This window comes from Salvelinus sp. IW2-2015, linkage group LG15 (assembly GCF_002910315.2).
Source record: "Salvelinus sp. IW2-2015 linkage group LG15, ASM291031v2, whole genome shotgun sequence".
Taxonomy (NCBI): domain Eukaryota; kingdom Metazoa; phylum Chordata; class Actinopteri; order Salmoniformes; family Salmonidae; genus Salvelinus; species Salvelinus sp. IW2-2015.
This window is the reverse complement of record NC_036855.1, coordinates 65,823,952-65,838,937: the sequence shown is the minus strand read 5'-3', so window position 1 is coordinate 65,838,937 and position 14,986 is coordinate 65,823,952. Positions and strand designations below refer to the sequence as shown.

The 14,986-nt window shown below is 45.6% G+C and overlaps 1 protein-coding gene and 1 pseudogene across 1 annotated transcript in view; both read left to right on the top strand.

The window, feature by feature from the left end:
* Positions 1 to 14,986, top strand: part of LOC111973858 (transcription initiation factor TFIID subunit 4-like) — a 747,250-nt gene that overhangs the window by 235,995 nt on the left and 496,269 nt on the right. The gene's annotated exons all lie outside the window — the stretch shown is intronic.
* Positions 1 to 14,986, top strand: part of LOC111974468 (protein TANC2-like) — a 54,289-nt pseudogene that overhangs the window by 2,568 nt on the left and 36,735 nt on the right.

Below are 14,986 nucleotides of genomic sequence, written 5' to 3'. Positions count from 1 at the left end.
ATAACAAAAGTTTATCTCATACTTGTTATATACCCTTTGTTGGCAATGACAGAGTCAAACGTTTTCTGTAAGTCTTCACAAGGTTTTCACACACTGTGCTGGTATTTTGCCCATTCCTCCATGCAGATCTCCCTAGAGCAGTGATGTTTTGGGGCTGTTGCTGGGCAACACGGACTTTCAACTCCCTCCAAAGATTTTCTATGGGGTTGAGATCTGGAGACTGGCTAGGCCACTCCAGGACCTTGAAATGCTTCTTACGAAGCCACTCCTTCGTTGCCCGGCGCTGTGTTTGGGATCATTGTCATGCTGAAAGACCCAGCCACGTTTCATCTTCAATGCCCTTGCTGATGGAAGGAGGTTTTCACTCAAAATCTCACGATAGATGGCCCCATTCATTCTTTCCTTTACACGGATCAGTCGTCCTGGTCCCTTTGCAGAAAAACAGCCCCAAAGCATGATGTTTCCACCCCCATGCTTCACAAGTAGTATGGTGTTCTTTGGATGCAACTCAGCATTCTTTGTCCTCCAAACACGACGAGTTGAGTTTTTACCAAAAAGTTATATTTTGGTTTCATCTGACCATATGACATTCTCCCAATCTTCTTCTGAATCATCCAAATGCTCTATAGCAAACTTCAGACGGGCCTGGACATGTACTGCTTAAGCAGGGGGACACGTCTGGCACTGCAGGATTTGAGTCCCTGGCGGCGTAGTGTGTTTATGATGGTAGGCTTTGTACTTTGGTCCCAGCTCTCTGCAGGTCATTCACTAGGGCCCCCCGTGTGGTCTGGGATTTTTTCTCACCGTTCTTGTGATCATTTGACCCCACGGGTGAGATCTTGCGTGGAGCCCCAGATCGAGGGAGATTATCAGTGGTCTTGTATGTCTTCCATTTCCTAATAATTGCTCCCACAGTTGATTTCTTCAAACCAAGCTGCTTACTATTGCAGATTCAGTCTTCCCAGCCTGGTGCAGGTCTACAATTTTGTCTGGTGTCCTTTGACAGCTGTTTGGTCTTGGCCATAGTGGAGTTTGGAGTGTGACTGTTTGAGGTTGTGGACAGTGTCTTTTATACTATAACAAGTTCAAAGCAGTGCCATTAATACAGGTAACGAGTGGAGACAGAGGAGCCTCTTAAAGAAGAAGTTACAGGTCTGTGAGAGCCAGAAATCTTGCTTGTTGTAGGTGACCAAATACTTATTTTTCCACCATAATTTGCAAATAAATTCATAAAAAATCCTACAATGTGATTTTCTGGATTTTTTTGTCTCATTTTGTCTGTCATAGTTGAAGTGTACCTATGATGAAAAAATACAGGCCTCTCTCATCTTTTTAAGTGGGAGAACTTGCACAATTGGTGGCTGACTAAATACTTTTTTGCCCCACGATATATATATATACAGTGGGGAGAACAAGTATTTGATACACTGCCGATTTTGCAGTTTTCCTACTTACAAAGCAGTAGAGGTCTGTAATTTTTATCATAGGTACACTTCAACTGTGAGAGACGGAATCTAAAACAAAATCCAGAAAATCACATTGTATGATTTTTAAGTAATTATTTCATTTTATTGCATGACATAAGTATTTGATCACCTACCAACCAATAAGAATTCCGCTCTCACAGACCTGTTAGGTTTTCTTTAAGAAGCCCTCCTGTTCTCCACTCATTACCTGTATTAACTGCACCTGTTTGAACTCGTTACCTGTATAAAAGACACCTGTCCACACATCATCAAACAGACTCCAACCTCTCCACAATGGCCAAGACCAGAGGAGCTGTGTAAGGACATCAGGGGTAAAATGTAGACCTGCACAAGCTGGGATGGGCTACAGGACAATAGGCAAGCAGCTTGGTGAGAAGGCAACAACTGTTGGCGCATTATTAGAAAATGGAAGAAGTTCAAGATGACGGTCAATCACCCTCGGCTGGGGCTCCATGCAAGATCTCACTCGTGGGGCATCAATGATCATGAGGAAGGTGAGGGATATTCGTGACCAAATACTTATTTTCCACCATAATTTGCAAATAAATTCATTAAAAATCCTACAATGTGATTTTCTGGATTTGTTTTTCTAATTTTGTCTGTCATAGTTGAAGTGTACCTATGATGAAAATTACAGGCCTCTCTCATCTTTTTAAGTGGGAGAACTTGCACAATTGGTGACTGACTAAATACTTTTTTGCCCCACTGTATATATATAGCTTCACGTTCGTTTTGTTGTTTTGATTAGTTTAAGTGTTCTTCGTTTCGTGTTAAATAAATAGAAGAATGTATTCGTATCACGCTGCGCCTTGGTCCTTCTCTCTTCATCCAAACGACGAACGTGACATGCTGTGGCATGTCCTCAAGACAAAGATACACACCAGACATCCCAAGAACCAGACATAAACTGAAACAGTTTTGTAAAGAGGAATGATCCAAAATTCCTCCTGACCGTTGTGCATGTCTGATTCGCAACTACAGAAAACGTTTGGTTGAGGTTATTGCTGCCAAAGGAGGGTCAACTAGTTATTAAATCCAAGGGTTTACATACTTTTTCAACCTTATACTGTGAATGTTTATACGGTGTGTTCAATAAAGCCATGAAAACGTATAATTGTTTGTGTTATTAGTTTAAGCAGACTGTGTTTGTCTATTGTTGTGACTTAGATGAAGATTAGATCAAATTCTATGACCAATTTATGCAGAAATCCAGGTAATTAAAAAGGGGTTCACATACTTTTTCTTGCCAATGTAGCTCCCTATAGTTCCAAGTAGTTCCATACAGCTCCACCCATTGACTTCTTCCACATTTTGTTGTGTTACAGCCTGAAATCAAAATAGATTTTTTAAAAACATCTCACCCAGCTACACACAATACCCCGTAATGACAGTGAAACTGCAAATGTCTTAGGGGGAAAGTAATCAGGTTACGTTACTGAGTTTGGCTAATCCAAAAGTTACGTTARTGATTACAATTTTGGACAGGTAACTAGTAACTGTTACATTTAGAAAGTAACCTACCGGGCCTCCCGAGTGGCGCAGCGGTCCAAGGCACTGCATCGCAGTGATAGAGGTGTCACTACAGACCCTGGTTCGATCCAGGGCTGTATCACAACCGGCCGTGATCGGTAGGGACTACCGGCACAATTGGCCCAGCGTCGTGCGGGTTAGGGGATGGTTTGGTTACTTGGCTCATCATGCTCTAGCGACTCCTTGTGGCGGGCCAGGCGCCTGCAGGCTGACCTCAGTCGGCAGGTGAACAGTGTTTCCTCAGACACATTGGTGCGGCTGGCTTCCGGGTTAAGCGYGCGGGTTGAGGAGACAAGATCAAAAATAAAGTAACCTACCTAACCCTGAGGCAGTTCCATGACATTCAGGACTCACCGTAGTTCATGCACACTCATGTATCTTAATGTAATAGTAGCAACCATTTTAACTGTCATCCTCCCGCTCTCCCCCTCTAGTGCAGTTCGCCCCGTACCGGCCACCTGACATCTCCTTGAAGCCCCTCCTCTTCGAGGTGCCCAGCATCACCATGGACTCCATCTTCACCGGCCGTGATTGGCTGTTCCAGGAGGTCGACGCCCATCTCAACAGTGGCAAAAACAGCACCATCCGCGGTGTGGTTGTCGTGGGCAACATTGGCTACGGCAAGACAGCCATCATCTCTCGTCTGGTGGCGCTGAGCTGCCATGGAACACGCATGAGACAGATGGCCTCTGACTCTCCGCAGGCCTCACCCAAACGTAGGCTCAGATACCTACTATTAGAGAGTGTTGTTAAAATGACCACACCCAACAACTCATCTTCCAATAAAGTTTCTTAAAAACATTTCTGTTCACCAAAACAGAGGCGGCGTATCCGCTTTGTTATTGTTTGAAACGCAGATATCCCCTTTAAGGTAAAACAATAATGGTTTGACAAACATGCCATTGGTAAAACCCTCTTCCTTCTATGCGTTTCCTCAGATGGAGAGCTCCCCCTTACCCAGCCCCAGCCCTCCCACAGCACAGGTACCCTGGGAGGGGGCAGCTGTCCCGGGACCCCCGAGATGAGACCACGCCAGGAGGAGACCATGAGGAGACTGGCATCTCAGGTTAAAAAATATAAAACCTCCAAAAAAGATTATACCCTCATTGTCTAGCTAGCATACCACTTAAAATGCATGTCCAACTTCATATTAAGTGGCACGCTAGTGTGGATATTGGAACAGTTTCAAGTTTCACATTTGAGACATCAGTACGCAAGGCTCTTTAGATTACAGATATCCATTTTGGCCTATAAACATTCTTACAACCTTTTCTCTGGAGTAAACTTGTTAACATTTATGAACCTGTCTAGACTGTTAAATAAGGTATGACTGATGTAAGAGGCGGTGCTTAGTGGCTTCCCTAAATCCCCACAACACTCACATCATCACACCATAGCCCCAGTCTCTCCTTCCCTAAACAGGGGTGACAGATGCCATTTGAAGCCCCACATCAAGCCCCGCCTCCAGCCCACACCCAGCCCCATCCCCCTTCCCAGCCCCATTCAACCCTTCCCCTCACCCAGCCCCATTCCAACCCTCCCCCAGCCCCAGCCCCATTCCCAGCCCCATCCCTCACCCCAGCCCAATTCCTCTCCCCCGCCCCATTCCCATCCCCTTCCCTCTCCCCAGCCCCATCCCTCACCCCAGCCCCATTCCCAGCCCATCCCTCTTCCAGCCCCATTCCCAGCCCCATCCCTCGCCCCAGCCCATTCCCAGTCCCATTCCCAGACCCATTCCCTACCCTCCCATCCCCAGACCCATTCCCTACCTCTCCCATCCCCAGACCCATTCCCTACCCCTACCTCCCATCCCTCTTCCCAGCCCCATTCCCACCCCTTCTCTCCCCAGCCCCATCTCTCTCCCCAGCCCCCTTAAAACGTTAAGGGACTTCCTGGACCAATAAGAAATGCTCATTTTATTTTTCACATTTTGTGGAACGTTTTGTTACAGTGTGCCCTTATGAACATAACCCAATATTGTATTTTCCATCCCATTTTACTAACCTGATTATCACGTATCCCCCTCTCTATCGCCCCCAGGTGGTGGCGTACCACTACTGCCAGGCGGACAATGCCTACACGTGCCTGGTGCCGGAGTTTGTCCACAACGTGGCAGCGTTGCTGTGTCGCTCGCCGCAGCTCATCGCCTACAGAGAGCTGCTGCTCAGGGAGCCACAGCTACAGAGTATTCTCAGTCTACGCTCCTGTGTTAAGGATCCCCTGGCCTCCTTCAGAAGAGGAGTTCTAGAACCCCTGAATGTTCTCTACAAAGGTGATACAACTCCCTGCTGCTATTATCTGCTGCTATTATACACCCTTAGATAACTATCATAGATAACTCTACTAGGAGTTCTAGAACCCCTGGATGTTCTCTACAAAGGTGAGTTCTGGTCTGCATCGCAAATGGCACCCTATTAGCTATATATTGCACTCTTTTGGACCAGAACCCTATAGGTCCTGGTTAAAAGTAGTGCCCTATAGGCCCTGCTTAAAAGTAGTGCCCTATATAGGGAATCTCTGGTCTATATAAAGAATAGGTTTCCATTTGGGACACATACCTAGAACCCATGAATGCCCTCTAAAAAGGTGATACAACTATCTCTACTCCTCGTGACTCAGTCTCTGCTCACATTGATTATACTATGAATGTGATCCTCAAAACACACACAACATGACCAAACGTATGTGCTCGTCAAACATCTCATTCCAAAATCATGGACATTAATATGGAGTTTGCTGCTATAGGATTACCCAAACCCTTGTTGCTATAACAGCCTCTACTCTTCTGGGAAGGCTTTCCACTAGATGTTGTCGGCTTCCTATTTTGCAACAAAGCCTCCTTCACTAATGCGGTCAAACTTACCCTCGTAAACTGACTATCCTACCGATCCTTGACTTCGMRAATGTCATTTACAAAATAGTCCCCAACACTCTACTCAGAGTGGCAAACTGGTTGTAGTCTATCACAGTGCCATCCGTTTTGTTACCAAAGCCCCATATACTACCCACCACTGCAACTTGTATGCTCTCGTTGGCTGGCCCTCACTACATATCCGTGACCAAACCCACTGGCTCCAGGTCATCTATAAGTCTTTGCTAGGTAAAGCCCCGCCTTATCTCAGTTCACTGGTCACCATAGCAACACCCACCCGTAGCACGCGCTCCGGCAGGTATATTGCACTGGTCATCCCCAAAGCCAACACTTCCTTTGGCCGCCTTTCCTTCCAGTTCTCTGCTGCCAATGACTGGAACGAATTGCAAGAATCTCTGAAGCTGGAGTCTTATTTCTCCCTCTCTAACTTTAAGCATCAGCTGTCTGAGCAGCTCACCGATCACTGTACCTGTACACAGCCAATTTGTAAATAGCACACCCAACTACCTCATCCCCATATTATTACTTACCATCTTGCTCTTTTGTACCCCGGTATCTTTACTTGCACACCATCATCTGCACATCTATCACTCCAGTATTAATGCTATATTGTAATTATTTTTCACCTCTAGGGCCTATTTATTGCCTACTTCCCTACATTTGCACACACTGTACATAGATTTTTCTATTTTTCTTTTCTTTTGTGTTATTGACTGTACGTTTGTTTATGTGTAACTGTGTTGTTGTGTTTGTCACACTGCTTTGCTTTATCTTGGCCAGGTCGCAGTTGTAAATGAGAACTTGTTCTCAACTGGCCTACCTGGATAGATAAAGGTGAAGATTATTTTTTTGAAAAATTTTCTGCGGGGACTTGCTTCCATTCAGCCACAAGAGCATAAGTAAGGTCGGGCACTGATGTTGGGCGATTAGACCTGGCTCACAGTCGGCATTCCAATTCATCCCAAAGTTGTTTGATGGGGTTGAGGTCAGGGCTTTGTGCAGGCCAGTCAAGTTCTTCCACATGATCCCGACAAACCATTCCTGTATGTGTAACAGTTTAAATTTAGTCCGTCCCCTCGCCCTGGGCGCGAACCAGGGACCCTCTGCACACATCAACAACAGTCACCCACGAAGCATCGTTACCCATCGCTCCACAATAGTCGCGGCCCTTGCAGAGCCAGGGGAACCGCTACTTCAAGGTCTCTGAGCAAGTGACGTCACCGATTGAAAGGCTATTAGCGTGCACCACCGCTAACTAGATAGCCATTTCACATCCGTTACACTCACCCCCCTTTCGACCTCCTCCTTTACCACAGCAACCAGTGATCCGGGTCAACAGCATCAATGTAACAGTTTAACTTTAGTCCGTCCCCTCGCCCCGACCCGGGCGCGAACCAGGGACCCTCTGCACACATCAACAACAGTCACCCACAAAGCATCGTTACCCATCGCTCCACAAGCTCCACGGCCTCTGAGCGTTACACCACTCCAGTCGATGCTTGGCATTGAGCATGGTGATCTTAGGCTTGTGTGTTGCTGCTTGGCCATGGAAACCCATTTCATGAAGCTCCTGACGAACAGTGATTGGGCTAACGTTGCTTCCAGAGCCAGTTTTGAACTCGGTAGTAAGTGTTGCAACCGAGGACAGACAATTTTTACGTGCTATGCACTTCAGCACTCGGCGGTCCCGTTCTGTGAGCTTGTGTGGCCTAACACTTGTTACTCCTAGATATTTCCACTTCACAATAACAGCACATACAGTTGACCGGGGCAGCTCTAGCAGGGCATAAATTTGACGAACTGACTTGTTGAAAAAGTGGCATCCTATGACGGTGCCACATTAAAAGTCACTAATTTGAAGGGCTGTCCACATACTTTTGTATATATAGTGTATGTATTCCTGATTTTAGCAATACAGGTCTGAGTACATTAGGCAGAACATTTGCAGTCAGATTTTTTTGGTCAATATTTACTATTTTCTCTGTGTGTTTTTCCAGAGAGGAAGATCGCCTCTGAAGAAGACCTGGTCATCCTGATAGATGGGCTAAATGAAGCAGAGTTCCACAAGCCTGACTACGGAGACACCATCGTCTCCTTCCTCAGCAAAACCATCAGCTTGTTTCCCCACTGGCTCAAACTGGTGGTCACTGTCAGGACCACATTAAAGGTAGACTCATTAGATACAGTCCTCTACCATTCAAAATAAACAGCATTAACACTAGCTACGTTTTCATCCAATTGGCGAAAGGTTTTCATGCGAATATTTTAGAATCCGCATTAAGAAAATATGCACATTTTCCTACCAGTGGTGTGTTTCCACCTAATTCACTTGTTGATGATAAAAATCAGTGTGTGATGACGTAGTGACACAAAATGTACTTCTTCACTTAAGTTTTCGTGTAGTGAATAAAAATCTATAGCATTTTCAACTCTACCTGTATTTCTGTTACAAAAAACTGTTGGGTTAAATAACAAATGTGCCTGGTCTGGTCTTGGTACATGTGCTCTAGCCAACAGCTCACAGATACGGTGTGGGTAGGCTACCTAACCTACATGAGAATATTATGGATAAAATCAAGACTATTTGTATTTCTCCAACGTCAGCCAAGCATTGATCATCATGTCACCAGAATAAGACCCTCGATATTTATTGGAAAGGAGCATCAAGCTCATCACCTTGCACTTTCACCACTTTGTGAAGTTCATAACTTATTTCATCTGTAGCCTAATAAACTGCATGCTTTCCTGAGTCATAGTGGGAGGACCACACAACATATCATCGCGTGACTCCAACGTTTACTTCGATATGATGTATATTATTTACAGTTGAAGTCGGAAGTTTACATACACCAATCCTAGAAAAATTGTCTGTCTTAGGTCAGGTAGGATCCCCACTTCATTTTAAGAATGTGAAATGTCAGAATAATAGTAGAGAATGATTTATTTCAGCTTTTATTTCTATTATCACATTCCCAGTTGGTCATAAGTTTACATACACTCAATTAGTATTTGGTAGTATTGCATTTAAATTGTTTAACTTGGGTCAAACGTTTTGGGTAGCCTTCCACAAGCTTCGCACAATAAGTTGGGTGAATTTTGGCCCATTCCTCCTGACAGAGCTGGTGTAACTGAGTCAAGTTTGTAAGACTCCTTGCTTGCACACGCTTTTTCAGTTCTGCCCACACATTTTCTATAGGATTGAGGTCAGGGCTTTGCGATGGCCATTCCAATACCGTGCCTTTGTTGTCCTTAAGCCATTTTGCCACAACTTTGGAAGTATGCGACTAAGCTTTAATTTCCTGACTGATGTCTTGAGATGTTGCTTCAATATATCCACATAATTTTACTTTCTCATGATGCCATCTATTTTGTGAAGTGCACCAGTCCCTCCTGCAGCAAAGCACCCCCACAACATGATGCTGCCACCCCCGTGCTTCACGGTTGGGATGGTGTTCTTCGGCTTGTAAGCCTCCCCTTTTTCCTCCAAACATAACGATGGTCATTATGGCCAAACAGTTCTATTTTTGTTTCATCAGACCAGAGGACATTTCTACAAAAGTACGATCTTTGTCCCCATGTGCAGTTGCAAACCYTAGTCTGGCTTTTTTATGGCGGTTTTGGAGCAGTGGCTTCTTCCTTGCTGAGCGGCCTTTCAGGTTATGTCGATATATGACTCGTTTTACTGTGGATATTGATACTTTTTTACCTGTTTCCTCCAGCGTCTTCACAAGGTCCTTTGCTGTTGTTCTGGGATTGATTTGCACTTTTCGCACCAAAGTACGTTCATCTCTAGGAGACAGAACGCGTCTCCTTCCTGAGCGGTATGATGGCTGCGTGGTCCCATGGTATTTATACTTGCGTACTATTGTTTGTACAGATGAACATGGTACCTTCAGGCGTTTGGAAGGATGAACCAGACTTGTGGAGGTCAAAAAAAATAAATCTGAGGTCTTGACTAATTTCTTTAGATTTTCCCATGATGTCAAGCAAAGAGGCACTGAGTTTGAAGGTAGGCCTTGATATACATCKACAGGTTACACCTACAATTGASTCAAATTATGTTYATTAGCCTATCAGAAACTTCTAAAGCCATTACATAATTTTCTGGAATTTTCCAAGCTGTTTCAAGGCACAGTCAACTTAATATATGTAAACTTCTGACCCACTGGTATTTTGACACAGTGAATTATAGGTGAAATAATCTGTCTGTAAACAATTGTTGGAAAAATAAACTTGTGTCATGCACAAAGTAGATGTCCTAACCGACTTGCCAAAACTATAGTTCGTTAACAAGAAATTTGTGGAGTGGTTGAAAAAACTAGTTTTAATGACTCCAACCTAAGTGTATGTAAACTTCAGACTTCAACTGTAAATATTTGCTCATAAAGGCGTTTCCACCGCAATTTTACCGACACAAAAAGATCACACCATGTTGAATGAACAAATTATCTGTCGGCATTTATACAATTTTACCGAAACTTCCTGTTTCCATCAGAGCTGTCGTAATTTTTTTTATAGGGTTTGACTTTTTTTGCATTAGAAACTGGATGGAAACATGGTTACTGTTGTCCAAACAAGTATAKTTTTATTTTGATAGAGATTGTCAATAGATTGACATCAGTGGAAGATCCTAGATGGCTTCTATATCTTGTTCTACCTCTCTTTCCCTCCCACCTTTTTTTCTTCTTTAACCCACCTTCATTCTCATCTCTCCCATCTCGTTTCTCCATTTATCCCTTCTTCCCGCATTATTTGTCCATTCATCTTCATCCTCCTCTCTCCTCCTCATCCTCCTCTCATTCCTCCATCATTCCCCTCCTCTTCCTCCTCCTCCTTCTCCCCTCTCCCCTCCCTTACTTCCCTCCTATAGGAGATCACCAAGCTGCTCCCATTCCACCATATCTCTGTGGATGGTCTGGAGGAGAATGATGCAATAGACCAGGACTTACAGGGTTACATCCTGCACCGCATCCACAGCAGTCCTGAGATACAGAACAACATCTCTCTCAACGGCAAGATGGACAACACCACCTTCGGCAAGCTCTCAGCCCACCTCAAGGCCCTCAGCCAGGGCTCCTATCTGTACCTCAAACTCACCTTTGACCTTATAGAGAAGGGGTACCTGGTCCTCAAGAGCTCCAGCTACAAGGTCAGCCTGCCATTTACACTATGTTGTATTGCCTAAGTTTTATTCTTGTCTTGTTCATTTTAGTCCTCATTTTAATTATATGTGCCATTTTATTGCACTCCCTATCTAAGAAATGTGTAGAATAATGACCGATTGATTGACTGACTGACTGATCAATTAACTGATTGATTCACTGATCCCAGGTGGTGCCTGTCAATCTGGTTGAGGTGTACCTGTTGCAGTGCAACATGCGTTTCCCTACACAGTCTTCCTTCGAACGGGCCCTCCCCCTACTCAACGTGGCTGTGGCATCCCTCCACCCCCTCACTGACGAACAGATCTACCAGGCTATCAATGCTGGCTCCCTGCAGGCAAATACACGTATTACTCAGACAGGAAACTGTTAGCATTTCCCATAGGAAAGCATGTCCCACTTTTATTTATTAATTTTATTGAAACTTTATCTAACTAGGCAAGTCAGTTAAGAACAAATTCTTATTTACAATGACGGCCTCCTGCGGGAATGGGGGCTGGGATTAAAAGTACACAATAAATTAAATAACAATATAGGACAAAACACACATCACAACACTTACAGTGGGCTCCAAAATGGCTGGCACCCCTGACTGGCAATGCACAAACAATACTTAAAAAAATATAAACAATATAATTATAGAGAAACTCAAAATACCAACATGTGAGAAATACTGTACTTTATTATTGTTTCAATGGAACCAACCAAAATCATACAATTATTTAATACAAAATAAATGTCACCAAAATCAAGGTTTCTTAATAATTATTGTCACTCCTCATTTAGTACTTAGTGCAAGAACCTCTGGCAAGGATAACAGCTTGGAGTCTTTTCATATAATGTTTGACAAGGTTAATGAACACATTTGGAGGGATTTTGGACCATTCCTCTATGCAGATCGTTTCAAGATCATATTCTTGGGTTTGCGCTTATCAACTGCCCTCTTCAACTCAGCCCACAGATTTTCGATTGGATTGAGGTCCGGCAACTGAGATAGCCATGGCAGAACATTGATTTTGTAGTCACAGAACCATTTCTGTGTGGATCTTGAGGTATGTGTTGGTCTTGTTGAAAAGTCCACCTGCCTTCTGGCAGAGGCAACCATATTGTCAGCCAAAATTGCCTGATACTTGGTGGAATTTATTATGCCATCAATCTTAACCAGTGCCCCTGGACCTCTGGAATTAAAACAGCCCCAAAACATCACTGACCCACCACCATATTTCACCGTGGGTATGAGGTGTATGCAGCTCTGTTTAAKAGCCAAAGTTGCCGATGCTGTATCTGACCAAAACGTTCAATTTTGCTCTCATCTGACCAGAGCACCTTCTTCCAGTCATAATTTAAATGACATTTGGCAAACTCCAAGCGCTTGCGTGTGTGTCTTGGGCTCTGAAAGGGCTTTCTTCTGGCAACCCTTCCAAAGAGACTGTGGTTGTGGAGGTGGCGTCTGATGGTGTTTTTTGAAACCTGGTGACCCCAAGTGACACGCCCTGACCTGAGATATCTGTTTTCTTTATATTTTGGTTAGGTCAGGGTGTGACTAGGGTGGATACGCTCGTTTTTGTATTGTCTAGGGGTTTTGTATTGACTAGGGGTTTGTATTGTCTAGGGCTTTGTAGGTCTAGGTATTTGTATGTTTATGGTGGCCTGATATGGTTCCCAATCAGAGGCAGCTGTTTATCGTTGTCTCATTTTGGATCCATCTATGTTAAGGGATTTCCATTCGCTCCATCCGGATCGCCCCGCGCCTCGTCCTCCGGGTCGACCCTCGAGGCCGGTGTCGGCGCGCTGCGGGAGCCGCGCGTCAGAGGGGGGGTACTGTCACGACTTCAACCGAGGCAGGCTCTCCTTCCCGTTCGGTGGCGCTCTGGGTCGTCGTCACCGGCCTACTAGCTGCCACTGACTCTTTTTCCTCCCCCTCCTTATGTGTTTATTTGTATCACCTGTGTTCAGTTAATTGTTATTAGTGTGGCTTTATTAGTCAGCCAGCCCGTACGCTTCTTTGTGCGGGATTGTTTCATTGTGGCTTTTGGATTTCGGGAGTGGATGTTATTATTGTGGACTGGGTTAATTTATCGTGTCGTTGGACCGTTGTGTTGACACCCAGTACGTCCGTGTTGGACATTGCGTTTGCAAGTTGAGTATTAAAAGACTCAACATATTGAAGCTCTGCTGTTCCTGCGTCTGACTTCGCACCTCCCGACACTCAGAGCGTTACAGTCTTGGTGTCACGTTCGTCATAAAGATCGGACCAAGGTGCAGCGTGGTATACGTACATTCTTCTTTATTGAAGAAAGAACACTGAACAAAACTAACAAAACAACAAAACAAACGAAACGTGAAGCTATAGAATAGTCAGACAGGCAACTAAATATAGAATAAGAACCCACAAACACCAAAGGGAAAATGGCTACCTAAATATGACCCCCAATCAGAGACAACGATAAACAGCTGCCTCTGATTGGGAACCATATCAGGCCACCATAAACATACAAATACCTAGACCTACAAAGCCCTAGACAACAAACCCCTAGACAATACAAAACCCCTAGACAATACAAAACCCCTAGACATAAAAAACTAGCGTATCTACCCTAGTCACACCCTGACCTAACCAAAATATAAAGAAAAACAGAGATATCTCAGGTCAGGGCGTGACAGTACCCCCCCCCCAAAGGTGCGGACCCCTGGCCGCAAACCTGAACCTATAGGCGAGGGTCTGGGTGGGCATCTACCCTTGGTGGCGGCTCTGGTTCTGGACGCCGCTCCTCCTCTTTACGCTGATCCTCCGCCTTTGTAGAACCGGACCGTGGATCATCGCCGGAGGGTCTGGACTGCGGATCATCGCCGGAGGCTCTGGACTGCGGATCATCGCTGAGTCCCCGACTGGGAAACCGTCTCTGGAGACCCCGGACTGGGGACCGTCGCTGGAGACCCCGGACTGGGGATTGTCACTGGAGGCCCCGGACTGGGGATCGTTCGCTGGAGGCCCCGGACTGGGATCGTTGCTGGAGGCTCCAGACTGGGGATCGTCGCTGGAGGCTCCGGACTGTGGACCATCTGTGGAGGTTCAGGGACTGTGGACCGTCGTTGGAGGTTCCGTACTGTGGACCGTCGTTGGAGGTTTCCGAACTGAGGCCCGTTGCTGGAGGTTCCGGACTGTTGCCCGTCGTTGGAGGTTCCGGACTGTGGCCCGTCGTTGGAGGTTCCGGACTGTGGCCCGTTGTTGGAGGTTCCGGACTGTGAAACGTCGCCGGAAGCTTGGACTGGGAACTGTCGCCGGAAGCTCTGGACTGGGTACTGTCGCCGGAAGCTCTGGACTGGGTACTGTCGCCGGAAGTCTTGGACTGGGTACTGTCGCCGGAAGCTCTGGTCTGTGGAAGCGTACTGGAAGCCTGATGCGTGGTGCCGGACCTGGGCTTGAGGACACGCAGGACGTACTGGACTGTGGAGGCACACTGGAGATCTGGAGCGTAGAGCTGGCACAATGCGTCCTGGCTGGATGCTCACTTGAGCCGGCAAGTGCGAAGAGCTGGAATAGAGTTCACCAGGCTATGAATGCGAACTGGAGACACAGTGCGCATCACTGCGTAACACGGTGTCTGACCAGTCATACGCTCCCCAGCACGCCCGCTCTGCAGCGCTCTCAATGCTAGCACCTCTCTCCGGAATCTTGCGTCGAACTCCTCATCCGTGTCCCTGACTGGCTCTGGTTCGCTCCTCGGATCCGCCGACTGCTCCATGTGCCCCCCAAAAATGTTTATTGGGGACACATTCTTCTTTATTAGAGAAAGAACACTGACAAACTAACAAAACAACAAAACGAACGAAACATGAAGCTATATGAATAGTGCAGACAGGCAACTAAATATAGAATAAGAACCACAAACACCAAAGGGAAATGGCTACCTAAATATGATCCCCAATCAGAC